This window comes from Hibiscus syriacus, unplaced genomic scaffold (assembly GCF_006381635.1).
Source record: "Hibiscus syriacus cultivar Baekdansim isolate YM2019G1 unplaced genomic scaffold, ASM638163v2 tig00005406_pilon, whole genome shotgun sequence".
NCBI classification, from domain to species: Eukaryota; Viridiplantae; Streptophyta; class Magnoliopsida; order Malvales; family Malvaceae; genus Hibiscus; species Hibiscus syriacus.
In genome coordinates, this window is record NW_024062056.1 from 4,576,563 (window position 1) to 4,599,174 (window position 22,612).

The window sequence follows — 22,612 nt, forward strand, 5'->3', positions numbered from 1 at the left end:
ATTTGCTTTATAATAGCCTTATAATATATATCATGCTAAGGATATTAGTTATGAAGTTAAAGAATAACTTAGTATGAATACATCTTGCACGTTGTTATTGTAATATGTTAAGCATGTTAGGATAGCTATATAATTATATTATGCATGATTATAACATATACATCAAGGCAACATACTTATAATGCAATTTATTAGTTCATTTGCATTCATATTAGCTCTTAGGCTTTATACCTTACCTTACACATATTAGAAGATGATATAATTAGCTCATGACATTCAAACTTAGCTCACATTATCATAATCAAACATGGCAGCAAGGTAATTAGCTCATATTAGCTCAATACCATGGAATTACCTTGTTTCCTTGCAGATGTAGGTACATTGGAGCATAATGAACGTTGAGGTAGCTCGGTGAATGATTTAGATGTCATATGCAGCTCACAAACAGCTTACAAAGTACAAGGTAGCTCATGGAACACTAAGGGAAGCTCGATTCAGCTGGAGGAGCTTAAGGCTAGCTAAACTTAGCTAGTTGGATTATTTGGAGCTGAGTTGTCAAAAGTAGCTGAATGTAGCTGAATATAATGTTAAGAAGCTCATAAGGACTCGGCTAGGAAGCTTGTTCACAAACAACCCATGTTTGCTAACTAGCTCCATAACTCAAGCTAGCTTGAATGAGACACATGCACACCCAAGAGAGAGCACATGACCAGCCATCATTCCATGCACAAGGCTACACCACAAGCATCCTAGAGAAGCCATGTGCGCGCCTTGTGACCAGCCGACCATGTGCTAGGCGTGTGACTTCATTTAGGCGCCAAGATGAAGAGTCCTCTCACAATTCGGTCAAGCACTCCTTTCTCTCCAATTTGGCACCAACTTGAGTGGACACAAGAGCTATTCGGCCAAGGGTTATTTCCCTCCATCTAGGGCCGAAACATTATGTCATTTAGCATTAAAATTATGTCATTTTATAGAGACACAAGGGCTGGCCGAATCCTTTTATAACCATTCGGCCATGTCTCCCCATTTCCTATAAATAGGAAAGCAATCATCATTTGTAATTAGACCATTATATTTTAATTGAAGTGAGATTATTCTCTTTCTTAAGTCCTGGTAACTTTTTATCGACTTATCAAGTATTTTATACTTGTGGCGTCAACCCCTTCCTTTTCACCTTGATACTTCTGGTTCCTAGTTCTTTATAACTAGTGGATCAAAGTACATGTAAACCACCCCTTAAAGAAAAAATATAAAGTCTGGGTCTCTGCTCTCTATAGCATTGGTTCGTCTTTAAGCCTTCATTAAGATACTATCCTCTTATCCATTCCATTATTTTGATAACCAAACCCATAGCCATATCCATCGACTTCCGCTTCCATCCCTTAATTATTAAACAACCCACCTCTTCACCCTTACGTTTACCACCTTAACCTCTCTATTTTTGAGCCATTCACTTTGCAGATTGTTTTGCTTCCTTCCTAGATCCACAATTAAACGAGAAGGTAGGATTACCTTACATCACATAATAAGACCATTCGGCCAAGGACATTTCCTTCATGCATTTTCAATTTAAATTATGTACATTGCTGAAAAGGCATGCATCTATTCGGCCAAGCCTATACAAATCTATAAATAAGTTTTAATATTCATTTGTAAAAACAACCCTTTGATAATATAAAATCCTTGTGAGATTATTCTCTCTTCAAGTTCTTTTTAGAACTATATCGATTAAGTAAGCTTTTCTAAGGTTTGTGGCGTCAATCCCTTCCTTGATACTTTTGGTTCCTAGTTCATATAACTAGTGGGTCAAAGACCTTGCTACCATCCCTTATAAAACTTATAAGAAACGGGTCTTTGTTCTTTATATCATTGGTTCCTTCTTAGTTTTATAAGATACTTTTTCCTTCACCATTATCCATCACTTTCACACCAACTCTATCACAATCCCATTACCATATTCATCACCATTCCTTAACCATTGAATTATCCATCAACACTCATCAAGAATCACGTGCATCATCACCAATGGTGGACGAATTAATCAACCTTTGAAGGACAATTCAACAACACTTCCTCATCCCATCTTTGATAACATTTCTATCCATTTCAATTCTTATCATTTATTTCTTTAATTTTTTTAGATTACTTATCAATTCAAAGTGTAGCATTTTGGTGTCTCTCCTAGATCGAGAAACAACAAGGTTGCCAACTTCTCCATTATTGAAGAAGCCTGGTTAGCCTTACATCAAGCGATAATCAGAGTTTGTTGGATTGACAATCAAGTGTTGTAACAAAAGCAACAAGAAGAAAAAGAAAGAAGAAAAAAACAAAAAGAAGAAAAGACTCCTACATCAAAATTAGAGTGTAAAAAAGAAAGAAAAGAAAAAGAAAATTCAAAAGCAAAAGAAAAGTGAAGCAAATTTGCAAATTACACTCAAAGAGAAGCACATTACAATCTTCCCAACAACAAACTAAGAGGAATCCTTATTGTTTCTTGTGAAGGAATATAGTAAGTGTTGCAACTACTGTTGTAAGTTATCTTCATTTTCTCTTTATTTTATTTCCTTTTCTTTCATCTATTCTTATTCCACTACCTTATCATTTTCTTAACCCTTTTTCTATCCTACCCTATATCATAACCATTTCTACCCATTTATAAGCCGACAAACAAACTAAAGAGACTTGATCAATTTTGAGTTAGTTCTTAAAAAGGACCCACAAGAGAGAATCGAGAAAAAAAAGGCATAAGAGAGGGTGAGATCAGAAGGGGATCAAAAAAAGCCAAGAACATATCCCCGAGTGCGAACACGAGTGTGAGTGGAGTGACATTTTTATTTCTTTGGAGTGTTACTGTGAGGTTTTGTGAGAGTGTTCTTGGTAAGGTCCTTTTACACTTTTCCATTCTTTATTTCACTGACAATTTATCATATTTTCAATGAAGTATAAACAAAAAAGAATGGATGCATTTCACACTCGTTGCCATGTAGATTGATACGATCCGATTTGCCATATCGAATGATTGTGGATCTAGGAAGGAAGCAAAACAACATGCATAAGATAATGGTAAGAAATGGATAGATTATATGGTAAAACGTGGTGGTAAATGGTTGATTTAAGAGTGGATAGCGGAAGACTTGGTTGTGATAATATTATGGTTTACGAAATGAAGGAATGGTGAAATGATAGTATCTTAAAGAATACTCAAAGAAGAACCGATGTTAAAGAACAACGACCCAGACTTTATATTGCTTCGATAAGGGATGGTAAATAGGACTTTGACCCGCTATCTATAAAGAGATAGGAACCATAAGTATCAAGGTGAAATAAGGAATGACGCCACAAGTAACAAGTTACTTGATAAGTCGATAAAAGTCACAAAGGACTCAATAAGAGAAAACTCTCAATTATAATTCAAATTCCAATCTTTTATTACAATGCAATATGAAGTCCATTTTATAGGACTTGGAATACAAAGCTGAAAATGATAATATGCATGGCCTAGTCGTGCTTGATGATGTGGCAACCTTTAACATATAATTCAAACGTGTTTTAAGCACAATTATAATGCCTAAATTCGGTCAAATGGAGAAGTGAAATGCCTTGGCCGAATTTCCTTCAATGGTGGTGTAGTGGAGACAAAACCAAGTGGAGACAAGTAATATTCCAAGCACATGGGTTGTTTGAGTGCCTTATTCCCTCACGCACATTGGCTATCTCTAAATGCAATTGTGTGAATGTTTTCTATCAGCAAGTGCATGTGGTTTGTCTTTATCCTATGCCCAAGTAAGTGGAAATATAATAAGGACAAGTGGGATGCATTTTCCAGCTCATTTGATTCTCCAAAGATGTTTCATGAATCTGCCCAGCTTTGTTACGTGATTTGGTGAGTTGGGAATGCTGGATATTTCTCCATTAAAAACCGTGCATCATGGGGCATGTGCTTGATGTTCCCTTGATGAATTGTTTATGTCTTAAGTGCTGAACATGCTGCCAAATGCTTTGAATTGTTTATGATGCCCATATTGTCGTGTCTTGTGTTGGAATTGTTTGAAAGTAATGCTCCAATATTCTGCCAAATAGGTTCCATAATATAATAGCTTGTTGCCGTGTATTTGTGCTGGAAATGTGTTAGAAAGATCTTCAAAAACCGTCCAGCATGGGCATGCCCTATAAGTGCAAGAATAAACAAGTATTATAATGATATAGTGCTCAAACACTTGCTGCCACGTATGACCTTGTGTTTTGTGAAACCATATGCATGTTTATTAACTATATTAACCACACGTGAAGATGCTGGATGTAAATATGAGTGTAATGTACTGTCAATTAAATATGAATGCAATTGATGAACTTCATAAAGGATATGCTGTTTAACACGTGAACAGTGTTGAATGCAATGAACAACATAAATGCTATGCAATCATATGGAAGTAAAAACATGAAAAACACGTGAAAACTATAAGTATTAAAAATGAATGCATGGATTTACATGAAACATGTTAATATGATAATGCTAATGAGCTAATCAAACGATTAAATATGAATGCAAATGATTTGCACTATGATATGTTTATTGTGTGAACAACACGTGAACTTAGTTGAAAACCTAGGAACTAAGATGAATGCACATTAACTATATATATGATATGTATGCTGTTTATGGAAACATGCTACATAACACGTGAACATTTTAAATGCTAAGATGGAATGCAAAAACTAATAATATGCATGACATGAATTGATGTTTGAACGAAATTGTGAAACATGATATGCAAAGCTACTCTAACATACCAAGCAAACTTAAATACTAATATACAAGACATGTAATGCATAAATAAGTAAATAAGTAATAAAATAAGGTAAGACTCCCTTAGAGTTAACAAGGTAGAACGTCCTTGAAGTGATCATGTGTTGAAAAAGTTTGGTCCTTGGCATGATCACATCATAGATTGCAAAGTGTGTCTTGTAGCTATTGACGGAGGAAGTTGTGCAAATCTTGCAAGCACATACATGGTCACGAAGTTGGTACTTACAACATTCAAACATCCCAGCCCATATGTTTTGCAAGGATTAAATGAAGATGAAGGGTTAGAAGTCACAAAGCAAGTTGTCATCCCATTTTTAATTGGCAAATATCAAGATGAAGTTCTTTGCGATGTTGTACCAATGGATGCTGGACATATACTTTTGGGAAGACCGTGGCAATTCGACAGACGAGCAATCCATGATGGGTGTACGAACAGATTTTCTATAACCCATAATGGCAAGAAATTCACTTTGATGCCACTTTCTCCTATTCAAGTGAATGAAGACCAGCACCATTTGAAGAAAAGAATGGAATCATTCAAAAACGTTGAAAATAATGAGAATCAAAGAGTATATGAAGAAAATGTTAGAGTTGAAAATGAGAAAGATGAATTTGGAGAAAAAGAGGAGAGTGAAGAACAAATTTTATCTAACCTTTCTTCTCTTATCCTTCATTCTATTTTGCAGGGCAATTTCAGAGACGTATCTTTTCAAGGTGATGATTCAAGAATCATACCTTTTGGAGGACTAAAAGATGTGACTCTTCAAGAACAAATAGTTGTTACTTTTGGTGATCAATGAAACATATCTCTTGATGTTTCAAAGATAATGTCGTTTGAAGTTCCAAGAGAAACGTCACTTGAATTGCCAAGAGTTGTGTCCATTGACATTCCAAGTACATTGCCAATTATGAAAAGAATTCAGCAACCAACTCCCATTAAACATCCACCCTGGTTTGATATGTCCATTCAAATTGTTAATAGTTTTTCATTTACTTATTTTAATTCATTTTGCAGCAATTCAATTCATGTATGTTGCATTATCTTATCAATTTGTGATGACAAGGATGATTCAAAAGACACAATTTGTCAAGGGAAAGAGCTAAGAGACGTTAATCATAAAGGCTTAATGGACGTGACCCTTCAAGAGCATAAAATCATGAATTTTCATGATCCAATGGACATGACTTTTGGGATGCCAAGGGACATGATCATTCAAAGCAACATTTCTTCAACAGACATGATTTTTAACCAACCATCAAACAACAACAGGAAGTACAATTTTCCTTTATTTTTATTCAATCGTGTTTTTACTTATAAGAGTTATCTTTCTTTTCAGGTCATGTACATTCAAAGCACTGGTTCAAAAGACATCACTCTTGGCCATCCAAAAGATGAAAAGGAGGTTCAAGACCAATCAACAACGTTTGAATGGAAAGACACTAAGGAGAAGTCACCCTTCGATTTTAGGACAAGTCACCCAAAAGAAGAGCAGGATGATGTTATCATGTCTAGCTCCAACTTTATTCATGACTTGATCACACCATGGAGATTATTCAAAGCTGGTTCTAAGGGAGTTCTTCCTTACTTTATCTTATATTTACTTATTTATGCATTATATACTTTTATGATCATACATATAAAGATTAGATTATACTTGAATTATCATAACATGTGCATTCATTCATTATATGGATTGCATCATTGATTGATATTCAAGCATATAATCTATAGTTATAATAATAATATTCATTCATTATCATATGATGCATGAGTTATTATTATAACCTATAGTCCACATATTTATATATATTTATGTATTATATTACTTAGCTTATAAATGCTTTCTTTTGTAGGAACATGTTCAGCCACATGATGGGAGCTGACTTAAAGCCAACATCGGAGTCAATGAGCTAAGGAAACTTGACTAGAACAACTCTGGGATAGCTCAAGAACATTTTGGGACAAAGTTGCTAGCTGACCCCCGAGCTCATAGCTCCCTTGAGCTGGACTTTTGAGCTAGCTAGAGACCTCAATTCAGCTGGAGAGTTGCACCATCATCTTCACCACACAGATTAATAAAAATATGGTATAGGTTAAATTTTGTTGATTCGTACCTTTTCGCGAAGAGTTATCATTCTGATAAGTGCCTTTTCACAAGGAGCTGCCCTAAGAATTATACAAATGTCTTTCATCTATCACCAGCTCAAATTCAGCTCAAACACTTGGAAAGTATCTTAAATAATGAAAGGTTACCTTCCACAAATGTGACCTTTCATAATTAGTTGTTGCCCAATTGATGAAATGTCATTTAGACACATGTTTGATGCCAAGTCACACCTAACTTGCTGCTCATCTTCACACCCTGGAGGAGTCCTGATGTAAGGCTTCTGATATAAGATAGGGTGAGAAAGAACACCCTTAGAATCAACAATGAAAAACATCCATGGTGTGATTAAGTCATGGAGAAAATTGGAGCTAGTTTGGATCGTATCAAGTCCACACCTTAAGCATTCTACACCACCCATGTGAGTGCCTCATGACCAGCCCACACATGTGCCATATGTGTGGAAGAAATGGGTGCCAAATTGAAGAGGTTTCTACCTATTCGACCAAAGCAAGGCATTGCTTCAAAGTTGGCACCAAGATGAACCATAAGAATACCATTCGGCCAAGGACATTTCCTTTCATCCAAGCATCATGCATTTTCAATTTAAATTATGTACATTGCTGAAAAGGCATGCATCTATTCAGCCAAGCCTATACAAATCTATAAATAGGCTTTGATATTTATATGTAAAAACAACCCTTTGATAATATAAAATCCTTCTGAGAATATTCTCTCTTCAAGTTCTTTTTAGAACTACATCGATTAAGCAAGCTTTTCTAAAGTTTGTGGCGTCAATCCCTTCCTTGATACTTCTGGTTCCTAGTTCGTATAACTAGTGGGTCATATTCCTTGCTACCATCCCTTATAAAACTTATAAGAAACAGGTCTTTGTTCTTTATAACATTGGTTCCTTCTTAGTTTTATAAGATACTATTTCCCTCAGCATTATCCATCACTTTCACGCCAAGTCTATCACCATCCCATTACCATATTCATCACCATTCCTTAACCATTGAATTATCCATCAACATTCATCAATAATCACATGCATCATCACAAATGGTGGCCGAATTCATCAACCTTTGAAGGACAATTCTACAACACTTACGCAACCCATCTTTGATAACATTTCTATCCATTTCAGTTCTTATCATTTCCTTTCTTCTTCCATTTCTTATTTATGTTTCCATCTTAATCATTTCTTTCTTTAATTTTTGCAGATTACTTATCAATTCAAAGTGTAGCATTTTGGTGTCTCTCCTAGATCGGGAAACAACAAGGTTTCCAACTTCTCCATTATTGAAGAAGCCTGGTTAGCCTTACATCAACATGGTTCCCTAGGACACCCATGTGCATGCCATATGACCAGCCCCATGTGCCTTGCATGTTGTCTCATTTAGGCGCCAAGATGAAGAGCCCTCTCCCTATTCGGCCAAGCATCATCTCCCACCCAAATTGGCGCCAACATGAAGGGACACAAGAGTTATTCGCCCAATGGTTATCACCCTCCATTTAAATTGAACCATCATCTCTATTTTATAATTAATTATGTCTCTATAGGAAGGCACAATGATACGATCCAAACTAGCTCCAACTTTCTCCATGACTTGAACACACCATGGATGTTCTTCAAAGCTATTTCTAAGGGAGTTCTTCATTACCCTATCTTATACTATATCTTTTATACATTATATTCTATCATAAGCATGCATTCACATGTTAGTATAAATTATCATATTATTATTTCCAAAATATGCTTATTTGATCATGTTTTTCATATTATTCAAATATATGCTATGATTACATATCATTTCTTAGGATATTATTATTACATGTTTCCATTTATCATTAATGAATACAATGTTATATGATATTCATGCAAACAACATATACCCATATCTTTATGATTGATACACAATGTTCTAAGCATGCTATGATAGTCTTATAATCATATTAAGCATCATTATCATATATACATCAAGGCAGCATCATTATAAATCATTTCATTAGTTCATATGCATTCATATTAGCTCTTAAGCTTCATGCATTATTTTACACATATTTTGAGATGATATAATTAGCTCTGACATTCAAACTTAGCTCACATTACCATAATCAAACATGGCAGCAAGGTAATTAGCTCATATTAGCTTAATACCATGGAATTACCTTGTTTCCTTGCACATGTAGGTACATTGGACCATAATGAACGTTTAGGTAGCTTGGTGAATGATTTGGACGTCATATGCAGCTCACAAATAGCTTACAACGTACAAGGTAGCTCATGGAACACTAAGGGAAGCTCGATTCAGTTGGAGGAGCTTAAGGCTAGCTAAACTTAGCTAGTTGGACTATTTGGAGCTGGGTTGCCAAAAGTGATGTCAAATGTAGCTGAATATGATCTTATGGAGCTTATATGGACTTATCTAGGAAGCTTGTTCACAAACATCCCATGATTGCTAGCTAGCTCCACGACTCAAGCTAGCTTGGAGGAGACACATGCACGCCCAAGAGAGAGCACATGACCAGCCATCATTCCATGCACAAGGATGCACCACAAGCATCCTAGAGTAGCCATGTGCACGCCTTGTGACCATCCCACCATGTGCTAGGCGTGTGACTTCATTTAGGCACCAAGATGAAGAGTCCTCTCACCATTCGGCCAAGCACTCCTTTCTCTCCAATTTGGCGCCAACTTGAGGGGACACAGGAACTATTCAGCCAAGGGTTATTTCCCTCCATCTAGGGCCGAAACATTTTGTCATTTAGCAATAAAATTATGTCATTTTATAGAGACACGAGGGCTGGCCGAATCCTTTTATAACCATCCGGCCATGTCTCCCCATTTCCTATAAATAGGAAAGCAATCATCATTTGTAATCAGATCATTATTTTTAATTGAAGTGAGATTATTCTCTTTCTTAAGTTCTGGTGACTTTTGATCGACTTATCAAGTATTTTATACTTATGGCGTCAACCCCTTCCTTTTCACCTTGATACTTCTGGTTCCTAGTTCTTTATAACTAGTAGGTCAAAGTACTTGTAAACCACCCCTTAAAGAAGCAATATAAAGTCTGGGTCTCTGCTCTCTCTAGCATTGGTTCATCTTTAAGCCTTCTTTAAGATACTATCCTCTCATCCATTCCATTGTTTCGATAACCAAACCCATAGCCATATCCATCAACTTCCACTTCCATCTCTTAATTATTAAACAACCCACCTCTTCACCCTTACGTTTACCACCTTAATCTTTCTATTTTTGAGCCATTCACATTGCAGGTTGTTTTGCTTCCTTCCTAGATGCACAATCAAACGAGAAGGTAGGATTACCTTACATCAAGCGGTAATCAGAGCTTTGGTGGAAGAAAGCAACGTGCAACAACAACAAAAAGAAAAATACAAAAAAAAAAGTGTAAGTGAAGTGCAAAAGTGAAAGAAAGCAAGAAAAATCAGCAAAGAAAATAAATGCACTCAAAAGAAGAAATTGAAAGCACTCGGAAAGAAGAAAAAGAAAGAAAGAAAAGTTTGAAGAACTCATCAACAACTCTCATCACCAAGCCATTCAAGTAAGCCTTTAAATTTGATTGTGGTGATAGAAGGTTGTAAAGTGACTTGTGTAAGTAACCCCTTTTGTTCTTTTATTTCTATTTCTAAGCCACCCTTTTATTATATTTGTTTTTCCCTTCCTACTAACCCTTTTAGAGCCGACGCCAAACAAGTAAAATTTACTGGATATAGTCTTGAGTAAAAGTTTTCTAGAACTTGAGACAAGAGAATTAAGAGGAAAAAGGCTGGAACGTGTGTAAGATCAGAAGAGGACAAGTAAAAGCCATTAAAGTCCTAGAGTGCAAACACGAGCGGATTGAGTGACATCAAATTTTCTTGGAGTGACTCATGAGGCTTTGTGAGAGTATACTCTGGTAAGGTCCTATACACATTTCAATTTTTTCCTTATTTGCTAACATGTCTCTTCCATCCAACATTCTTGTAGTCAAAAGGACTTTGAGCATTCAAAGTCAAGAGGATGAACAAAGAGAGAACATCTTCCATACCAAATATCACGTGGGAGATAAAGTGTGTGTTGTTATCATTGATGGAGGAAGTTGCACAAACGTAGCAAGTACTCATATGGTTGAAAAGTTGGGTCTCAAGACTTCTAAGCATCCTCATCCTTACAAACTTTAGTGGCTCAATGATGTGGGGGAAGCCAAGGTAACCAAACAAGTTATTGTTCCTTTTTCAATTGGAAGATACAATGATGAAGTCCTTTGTGACGTGGTGCCCATGAGTGCAAGCCACATTATATTAGGACGTCCTTGGCAGTTTGACAAGAAGGCTACCCATGACGGATTCTCTAACAAGTACTTTTTCCAGCATCAAGGGAGGAAAATGATATGAAGAAATTTGAAAGAGAAATTTTGCATGAGAAAAGAGTGGAGAGAGTTGAAAATTAACAAAATGAAAGGATTGAATATGGGAGCAAAGAGAAAAAGGAAAATTAGGGTGAAGAACATATTTTATCTAATCCTACTCCTATTCTTTCTTTTGGCGTGCAGGACAATCCAATAGACATGTCACTTCAAGTTGAAGATTCAATAAACATGTCTTTTGAAGAATCAATAGACGTGACTTTTGGTGATGAACAAGATATGTCCTTTGACATTTCAAAGGATGTACGTCTTGAAATTCAAAAGAATGAGCCAATTGTAGTACCAAGAGTTGAGATCATTCAGACTCCAAGTACATTGCATATATTGAAGGGAATTCAACAACCAATGGAGTTTTTCATCATTAAGCAACCATTGCCCATTAAACATCCACCCTGGTTTGCTATTTCCATTCATCTTGTTAATAATTTTCCATTTACTAACTTTGATTTATTTTGCAACAACTTGTTTCATCCTTATGGTGAAATAGTACGAACCTTAAAGGCAATCATTCAGAGAGGCACAAAGGTGAAAGGACATGATCATTTAAATCAACACCAAGGAGTCATTTAAAGAACAATTATTTTCACCAAGATACGTGATGACTCCAACCAGGAGACAAACCTTTTCACCAACAAGCATGGTGAATTAAAAGGAGGAATTGAAGAGATAGAGGTCCTTTCCAAGCATTGTGATTATTCAAAGAATAAAATAAAAGGATCAAGTTGGTTCGTGAAGGGATATGTCTTTTCTATTCAAAGGACATGTGATGGTTCCCAAACATTGTGTCTTCCCATCAAAGGACATGAAGTTACCAGATTTAAAGCCAAGAGGTTGAACATTTCGTATGATTCATCTATTGGAGGAAAACACAAGGATTCAATCCTTCCTTCATCAAGATGGTCTTCAATGAGAAACTACTTCGATTTGAGCATAAATCGCCTAAAAGAAGGGGAGGATGATACGATCCAAACTAGCTCCAACTTTCTCCATGACTTGAACACACCATGGATGTTCTTCAAAGCTGTTTCTAAGGGAGTTCTTCATTACCCTATCTTATACTATATCATTTATACATTCTATTCTATCATAAGCATGCATTCACATGTTAGTATAAATTATCATATTATTATTTCCAAAATATACTTATTTGATCATGTTTTTCATATTATTCAAATATATGCTATGATTACATATCATTTCTTAGGATATTATTATTAAATGTTTCCACTTATCATTTATGAATACCATGTTATATGATATTCATGCATACAACATATACCTATATCTTTATGATTGATACACAATGTTATAAGCATGCTAGGATAGTCTTATAATCATATTAAGCATCATTATCATATATACATCAAGGCAGCATCATTATAAATCATTACATTAGTTCATATGCATTCATATTAGCTCTTAAGCTTCATGCATTATGTTACACATATTTTGAGATGATATAATTAGCTCATGACATTCAAACTTAGCTCACATTACCATAATCAAACATGGCAGCAAGGTAATTAGCTCATATTAGCTCAATACCATGGAATTACATTGTTTCCTTGCATATGTATGTACATTGGAGCATAATGAACGTTGAGGTAGCTTGGTGAATGATTTGGATGTCATATGCAGCTCACAAACAGCTTACAAAGTACAAGGCAGCTCATGGAACACTAAGGGAAGCTCGATTCAGCTGGAGGAGCTTAAGGCTAGCTAAACTTAGCTAATTGGACTATTTGGAATTGAGTTGCCAAAAGTGATGTCAAAGGTAGCTTAATGTAACTGAATATGATGTTATGGAGCTTATAAGGACTTAGCTTGGAAGCTTGTTCACAAACAACCCATGATTTCTAGCTAGCTCCACGACCTTAGCTAGCTTGGAGGAGACACATGCACGCCCAAGAGAGAAAACATGACCAGCCATCATTCCATGCACAAGGATGCACCACAAGCATCCTAGAGAAGCCATGTGCACGCCTTGTGACCAGCCCACCATGTGCTAGGCGTGTGACTTCATTTAGGCACCAAGAGGAAGAGTCCTCTCACCATTCGGCCAAGAACTCCATTCTCTTCAATTTGGTGCCAACTTGAGGGGACACAAGAACTATTCGGCCAAGGGTTATTTCCCTCTATCTAGGGCCGAAACATTATGTCATTTAGCATTAAAATTATTTCATTTTATAGAGACATAAGGGTTGGCCGAATCCTTTTATAACCATTCGGCCATGTCTCCCCATTTACTATAAATAGGAAAGCAATCATAATTTGTAATCAGACCATTATTTTTAATTGAAGTGATATTATTCTCTTTCTTAAGTCCTGGTGACTTTTTATCTACTTATCAAGTATTTGTAAACCACCCCTTAAAGAAGCAATATAAAGTCCGGGTCTCTGCTCTCTATAGCATTGGTTCATCTTTAAGCCTTCTTTAAGATACTATCCTCTCATCCATTCCATTGTTTCGATAACCAAACCCATAGCCATATCCATCAACTTCCACTTCCTTCTATTAATTATTAAACAACCCACCTCTTCTCCCTTACGTTTACCACCTTAACCTTTCTATTTTTGAGCCATTCACTTTGCAGGTTGTTTTGCTTCCTTCCTAGATCCACAATTAAACGAGAAGGTAGGATTACCTTGCATCACACAAGGCTGGTCGAATCCCCTTGTAACTATTCAGCCATGCCTCTCCATTTCCTATAAATATGAAAGCATATATCATTTGTACTTAGACCTTTTTTATTAATATAAGTGAGATTATTTTCTTCTTTAATTCATGGTGACTTTTATCAACTTATCAAGTATTTTATACTTGTGGCATCAACCCTCTTTTCACCTTGATACTTCTAGTTCCTAGTTCTTATAACTTATGGCTCAAAGTACTTCATACCACCCCTTAAAGAAGCAATATAAAGTCTGGATCTTTGCTCTCTATAGCATTGGTTCTTCTTTGAGTCTTCTTTAAGATACTATCCTCACAACTATCCCTTTATTTCATCAGCCATAAACCATAGCCATATCAACCATCTTCCTCTTCCATCTCTCATTTTAAACAGCCCACCTATTCACCCATACGTTTACCATCCTTAACCTTGTCTTTTCGAGCCATTCACTTGTGCAGGTTGTTTTGCTTCCTTCCTACATCCACAATCAATTGTTAAGGTACAAGTACCATACATCAAGCGGTAATTAGAGCTTTGGTGGAAGTAAGCAACGTGAAACAACAACAAAAAGAAAAATACAAAAAGAAGTGCAAAGTCAAAGAAATCAAGAAAAAAAATCCAGAACTCAAAAAGAAGAAAAGCAAAGAAAAAAAAAAGAAAGAAAGTTGAAGCACTCATCATCAATTCTCATCACCAAGCCATTCAAGTAAGCCTTTTAAATTGATTGTGGTGATAGAAGGTTATAAAGTGACTTTATGTAAGAAACCCCTTTTATTCTCTTATTTCTATTTTTAAGCCACCTTTTCAATTATACTTTGCTTTCCATTCCTGGTAACCTTTTTTTAGCCGACGCCAACAAGAGAATCGAGAGGAAAAAGGCTGGAGCGTGTGTGAGATCAAAAGAGGAAAAGTAAAAGCCATTAAGTCCTAGAGCGCAAACACGAGTGGATTATGTGACATTCATATTTCCTTGGAGTGACTCGTGAGGCTTGTGAGAGTATATTTTGGTAAGGTCCTACACACATTTCATTTTTCCTTATTTGCTAACATGTCTCTTCCATCTAACATCTTTGTAGTGAAAAGGACTTTGAACATTCAAAGTCAAGAAGATGAACAAAGAGAGAATATCTTCCATACAAGATGTCACATGGGAGATAAGGTTTGTGTGGTGATCATTGATGGAGGAAGTTGTACAAACTTAGCAAGTACTCACATGGTGGAAAAGTTGGGTCTCAATACTTCCAAGCATCCTCATCCATACAAACTTCAGTGGCTCAATGATGTGGGTGAAGCCAAGGTAACCAAACAAGTTGTTGTACCTTTCTCAATTAGAAGATACAATGATGAAGTCCTTTGTGATGTGGTGCCCATGAGTGCAAGCCACCTTATAATAGGACGACCTTGGCAATTTGATAAGAAGGCTACTCATGATGGAATTTCCAACAAGTATTCTTTCCAACATCAAGGAAAGAAAATTATATTGGCGCCTTTGCTTCCAAGTCAAGTTCATGAATGTCAAGTGACCCTTAAGTCACGCATAGAAGAATGGGAGAAAATGAAGGTCATAAAAAGAAGTTTTGAAGAAGAATGTTTTGAGGAGACAAGAAGAATTGGAAATGAATTTCTTGAAGTTGAAAAGGTGCTGTAAGGCTAACCATGCTTATTCAATAATGGAGAAGATGGTAACCTTGTTGTTTCACAATCTATGAGAGACACCAAATGATACACTTTGAATTGAAGTAATCTGCACAAAAGAAGAAGAATTGATTAAGTAATTTGATAATTAAAGAAATTAAATGGAAATGAAAAGAATTGAAATGGAAAGAAATGTTATCAAAGATGGCTGCGGAAGTATTGTAGAAGAATCCTTCAAGAATTGATGAATTCGACCTCCAAATAATGTTGATGGACGAATTCCTTGATGATGATTGAAGGATGATTGAATGATGAATAGATGATAAGGTAGTGGTGGTTATTTAGGCGTGAAATGGTGATAGAAGATAGTAATGATATAGGCGTGAAAATGGTGATGGAAGATGGTGATGTTTAGGTAGTATCTTATAAAACTAAGAAGGAACCAATGCTATAAAGGAGCAAATACCCGTTTCTTATAAGTCTTATAAGGGATGGTATGAAAGGACTTTGACCCACTAGTTATAGGAACTAGAAACCAGAAATATCAAGGAAAGGGGTTTGACGCCACAAACTTTAGAAAGCTTACTTAATCGATATAGTTCTAAAAAGAACTTGAAGAGAGAATAATCTCACAAGGATTTTAATTTATCAAAGGGTTGCGTTACAAATTAAATGCCAACGCCTATTTATAGATTTGTATAGGCTTGGTCGAATAGATGCTTGCCTTTTCGAAAAAGTACACGATTTAAATTGAAAATGCATGATGCTTGGATGAAAGGAAATGTCCTTGGCCGAATGGTCTTCTTATGGTTCATCTCTGCGCCAAATTTGAAGCAATGCCTTGGTTTGGCCAAATAGGGAGAAGCCTCTTCACTTTGGTGCCCATTTCACCCACACATTTGGCACATGTATAGGCTGGTCATGAGGCACTCACATGGATTGTGTAGAATGCTTATGGTGTGGACTCCTTCATGGCATGAAGATGAGCAGCAAGTTAGGCGTGACTTGGCTTTAAACATGTGTCTAAATGACATGTCATCAATTGGGCAGCAACTAATTATTAAAGGACACATTTGTGTGAAGCAACCTTTCATCATTTGAGCTACTTCCCATGTGTTTGAGCTGAAGATGAGCTGGCCATAGATGAAATACATGACGATGAGTCTTAGGACAGCTCCTTGTGAAAGGTCACATTTCGGATTGGCAACTCTTCACGAAAAGGTACGAATTCACAAAATTTGACCTAGACCATATTTGTAGTGCTCTGTGTGGTGAAGATGATGGTGCAACTCTCCAGCTTAAAAGAGGTCTCTAGCTAGCTCAAACGTCCAGCTCAAGTGAGCTACGAGCTTAGAGGTCAGCTGACAACTTTGTCTCAAAATGTCCTTGAGCTGTCCCAGAGTTGCCCTAGTCAAGTTTCCTTAGCTCAATGATTCCAATGCTAACTTTAAATCAACTCCAATGATGTGGCTGAACATGTACCTACAAAGAAAGCATATAATAAGCTAAATAATATAAGATATAATCATGTAAATATGTGGTTCATAATAATAACTTCATACATTCATAATATCATCATCATAACTATAAATATAATGTATGTAAGTTATTATCATAACTATGGTATAAAGAAAGATTAAGTTAAAGAAAATCTCCCTTTGATTATTGAGAAAGTTTGGAGATGCAACTCTATTTTTTATGCTGAATTGGATCACATCATCCCCCCTTCTTTAAAGTGATTTGTCCTCAAATCGAAGGGTGGTTTCTTTTCAATGTTCCTCCTTTCCATAGTTGTTGTTTCGTCAGAAATTGGGATCCCTTCAATAGGTTATTGAGTGAGATATGTCCATGTAATTTTTCTTTGAACATTTAGGTCCCTTGATTTCCCAAAAGTGATGTCTCTTAATAATCCATTAGGCATGATCATTGAATCCTCATGGTTCACGTCCATTGGTTTTTCCAAAGTCACATTCTTTGAATGAAAATTTGTGTCCTTTTGCTGCTCAATGGATATGTCTTTTAGATTTTCAAATGTCACGACTTTTAAACCTTCCTTTTGGAAAATGGCGTCTCTTGATACATCCTGCAAGTCAAAGAAAAAATCTGCATGTTCAAAGTTAGAATAATCATCTTTACCCTTGCATTCGGTCAATAGACATTCTCTAATGAAGCACTTTGAAGAATAAGCACTAGTTCTCGGGTTAGTTTCCTCCATGGTTGTTGCATTTCCTTTCCTTATAGCCTTAACACTTTGCTTCATTTTGGCTTGATCATTCTGGACTTGTTTAGGCGTTAAAGGTGTAAGGATAATCTTCTTCCCTTTATGGCTGAACGAGTATTGATTGGTAAAACAATCATGAATAGTTCTTTTGTCGAATTTCCATGGCCTTCTAAGAAATAGATGGCTAGCGTGCATAGGGACAACATCACACATAACCTCATCTTTGTATTTGCTAATGGAAAAAGGAACTAACACTTGTTTGCTAACATTGAGTTCTCATCGTTCATTTAGCCACTGCAACTTATATTGCTTCGGGTGCTTTATTGTTTTTAAACCAAGCTTTTCCACCATTATTGTACTGGCCACGTTAGAACAACTTCCACCATCTATAATAACAAAACATACCTTTTCATTCACATGGCATCGGGTATGAAAAATGTTCTCTCGCTGTGCATTATCTTCCGAGACTTGAACATTCAAACTTCTTTTAATTACCAAAGCTTCTCCTTGATCAACGGGATCTGCAAGATGATTTCTTCATTGACTTCAATAGGTGCCTCTTGTTCTTCCTCTGATTCAGATTCTATTTCACCATTTCCATGTAAAAGCATGGTGTTCCGGTTAGAGCATTGTGTAGATACGTGGCCCCTCCCAAGAAATTTAAAGCATCTAATGTCTCTTGAACGTTCAGTAGTTTGCTTTCCTCGGTTGAAGTCTTTGTTTACTTGCTGATTCTTTGAAGATTCAACTTGTTCTTTAACAGGAGGAGGAGTTGGCCTCTTGATGTTGTTTGGACTCCATTTGGATGATGTAGGTGCATTATTGCGAGATGTATGTCTCCTCTTTAGTTGCATTTCAATTTTCATTGCCATTTACACCATCTCATCCATTTCGATGTAATGATACAATTCCAAGGTATTGGCAATTTTGGGATTGAGTCCAGCAAGGAATCTCGCCATAGTTGCTTCACGATCCTCCTCAATGTTGACTCGGATCATTGCCACTTCCATCTCTTTGTAATAGTCCTCCACACTCCTATGGCCTTGTTTAAGATTCTGTAACTTTTAAAACAAGTCACGGTGATAGTGAACAAGAATGATTCGTTTCCGCATAATACCTTTCATTTCAAGCCAAGTTGAGACCGATCTTTCTCCATTTCTTCTTCGATTAAGGGTAAGTTGATCCCACCATATTTGATAGGGAAGCGGTGGCGGATTGATGAACGTTGCTCTTGTTGAGGAATCAAACCTATAAAAGCTCTAGACTCGATAAAGAATAATAAGAGATGAATGGGGAAGGTGGCGGCAATAGCTAGGGTTCTTTGGGGTTTCTTTAAGTGCTGGAAATAAAATAAGAAACAAGATTAGAACAAGATAAACAAAATATAAAGAAATTGAAAATAAAATATGATAACCAAGAAATCAAAAGATCTCCCTTATGAAGGTGAACGGTAAAGATGATGATGGTGAGGATGGATTTGTGGAAAATAGATGGATAAGTGTCCTATCGAGCCCTCCTAGTCGCAATGAAAAGGAAAACACAATAATACGGCTCTAGCCAACCCTCCTAGTCGCAATGAAAAGGCAAATTGGAGTGTGAAGATTAATCTCCCTAAAAAGAACTTGAAAGAACTCCAGAAGAAGAAGCTTCGAAGGCACAAGGCAATCATTCCATTCAAAAGGCTGCACCACAAGGTTCCCTAGAACACCCATGTGTGTGCCATATGACCAGTCCCCGTATGCCTTGAATATGGTCTCATTTAGGCGCCAAGATGAAGAGCCCCCTCCCTATTCGGCCAATCATCATCTCCCATCAAAATTTGAACCAACATGAAGGGACACAAGAGCTATTCGGCCAAGGGTTATCACCCTCCATTTAAATTGAACCATCATCTCTATTTTGTAATTAATTATGACTCTATAGGAAGACACAAGGTTGGCCGAATCCCCTTGTAACTATTCAGCCATGCCTCTCCATTTCCTATAAATAGGAAAGCATATATCATTTGTACTCAGACCTTTTTGATTAATATAAGTGAGATTATTCTCTTTCTTAAATCCTGGTCACTTTTATTGACTTATCAAGTATTTTATACTTGTGGCGTCAACCCTCTTTTCACCTTGATACTTCTGGTTCCTAGTTCTTATAACTAGTGGGTCAAAGTACTTCATACCACCCCTTAAAGAAGCAATATAAAGTCTGGGTCTTTGCTCTCTATAGCATTGGTTCTTCTTTGAGTCTTCTTTAAGATATTATCCTTACAACCATCCCCTTTATTTCATCAGCCATAAACCATAACCATATCAACCATCTTCTGCTTCCATCTCTCATTTTAAACCGGCCACCTATTCACCCATACGTTTACCATCCTTAACCCTCTCTTTTCGAGCCATTCACTTATGCAGGTTGTTTTGCTTCTTTCCTAGATCCACAATCAATTGTTAAGGTACAAGTGCCATACATCATGAATGATATGAAAAACATGATGAACTAAACACATGATGGTCCGAATGATATGATGATTTACACTAATATGTGAATGCATGATTATGATAGAATAGAATGTAGAAATGATATAATATAAGATAAGGTAAGAAAGAACTCCCTTATAATCACTTTTGAATAACATCCATGGAGTGTTCAAGTCATGGAGAAAGTTGGAGCTAGTTTGGAACGTATTATGTCACCTTTAGCAACCTATCTTCAAATAGTCTATCTAGCTGATATTAGCTAGCCTTGAGCTCCTCCAGCTGAGTTGAGTTTTCCTCAGTGTTCCACGAGTTGCCATGTTGTTTGTGAGTTTATTATGAGCTGTATATGGCTTCTAAATACTCCACCAAGCTGTCTGAATATGTGTCATGCTCCAATGTACCTACATGTCCAAAGGAAACAAGGTAATTCAATGGTATTGAGCTTGTATGAGCTAATTAGCTTGCTGCAGTGCATGATCATGGTCTTGTGAGCTATTAATGCACGACATGAGCTAAGAATATCATCATATAATATATGTAAGCTAATATATAAGGTTTAAGAGCTAAAATGAATGCATATGTGATGTAAGGCACTTGTACCTATTCAATTAATTGTGGATCTAGGAAGGAAGCAAAACAACCTGCATAAGTGAATGACTCAAAACAGATGGTTAAGGGTGGTAAACATATAGGTGAATAGGTTGGTTGTTTCATAAATAAGAGATAGAAGCAGAAGATGATTGATATGGCTATGGGTTTGGATAATGAAACATGGGATGGTTGTGAGGATAGTATCTTAAAGAAGATTCAAAGAAGAACCAATGCTATATAGAGCAAAGACCTATACTCTATATTGCTTCTTTAAGGGGTGGTATAAAGGACTTTGACCCACTAGTTATAAGAACTAGGAACCAGAAGTATCAAGGGGAAATGGGTTATCGCCAAAAGTATACAATACTTGATAAGTCGATAAAAGTCATCGGGACTTAAGAAAGAGAATAATCTCACTTAATTTAATAAAAAAAGGTCTAGTTACAAATGAATTATGCTTTTCTATTTATAGGAAATGGAGGGGCATGGCTAAATGATTACAAGGGGTTTTGACCAGGCCTTGTGCCATTTTAAAATGACATAATTTAATGCTAAATAGAGATGATGGTTCAGTTTAAATGTTGGGTAATATACATTGGCCGAATAGATCTTGTGTCCCTTCAAGTTGGCGCCAAATTGGATGGGAAATGATGCTTGGTCGAATAGTGAGAGGGCTCTTCATCTTGGCTTCTAAATGATACCACATGCAAGGCACATGGGGCTGGTCATATGGCACGCACATGGGTGTTCTAGGGAGCCATGTGGCGCATCCTTGTGCATGGGATGATGGCTGGTCATGTGCTCCATCTTGGGCGTGCATGTGTCTCCTCCAAGCTAGCTTAAGTGTGGAGCTACCTAGCAAGCATGGGGTTGTTTGTGAATAAGCTCCCTAGTCGAGTCCTTGTAAACTCCATAACAGCATGTTCAGCTACCATTGATATCACTTTTTGCAAAATAGCTCCAAATAGTCCTACTAGCTAAGTTTAGCTAGCCTTGACCTCCCCCAGCTGAATTGAGTTTTCCTTAGTGTCCCATGAGCTGCCATGTACTTTGTGAACTATTTTTGAGTTGCATATGATGTCCAAATAATCCACCAAGCTACCCCAACGTGTGTCATACTCCAATGTACCTACATGTGCAAGGAAACAAGGTTAGTCCTTGGCATTGAGTTGATATGAGCTAAATATCTTGCTACCATGCATGATTATGGTAATGTGAGCTACGATTGAAGGTTATGAGCTAATTATATCATCTCATAATATGTGTGAACTAATGAATAAAGCCTAAGACCTAATATGAATGCATATGAACTAATAAAATGAATGATAAGTATGCTGCCTTGATGTATATGTTATAATCATACTTAATATGATTGTAAGACTATTCTAACATGCTTAACATATTAAAATAACAATGTCCATGATGTGCTCATACTAAGTTATTCTTTAACTATTAAAATATTATATAACATAACATAGGAGGTTGTTAAGTTATCAAATGAATCAAAAGCTTTAAGATACTTATTTAGAAGTACTTCCCTGAATTGTTTGGCACTTGACCTAGTAATGGGACCTTGTGGCATGACCTACGGATCTGGGTTGGGCGTGATCACATCATCCCCCTTCTTTTAAGCGATTTGTCCCCAAATCATGTCCATCCTCAAAGGATGATAAG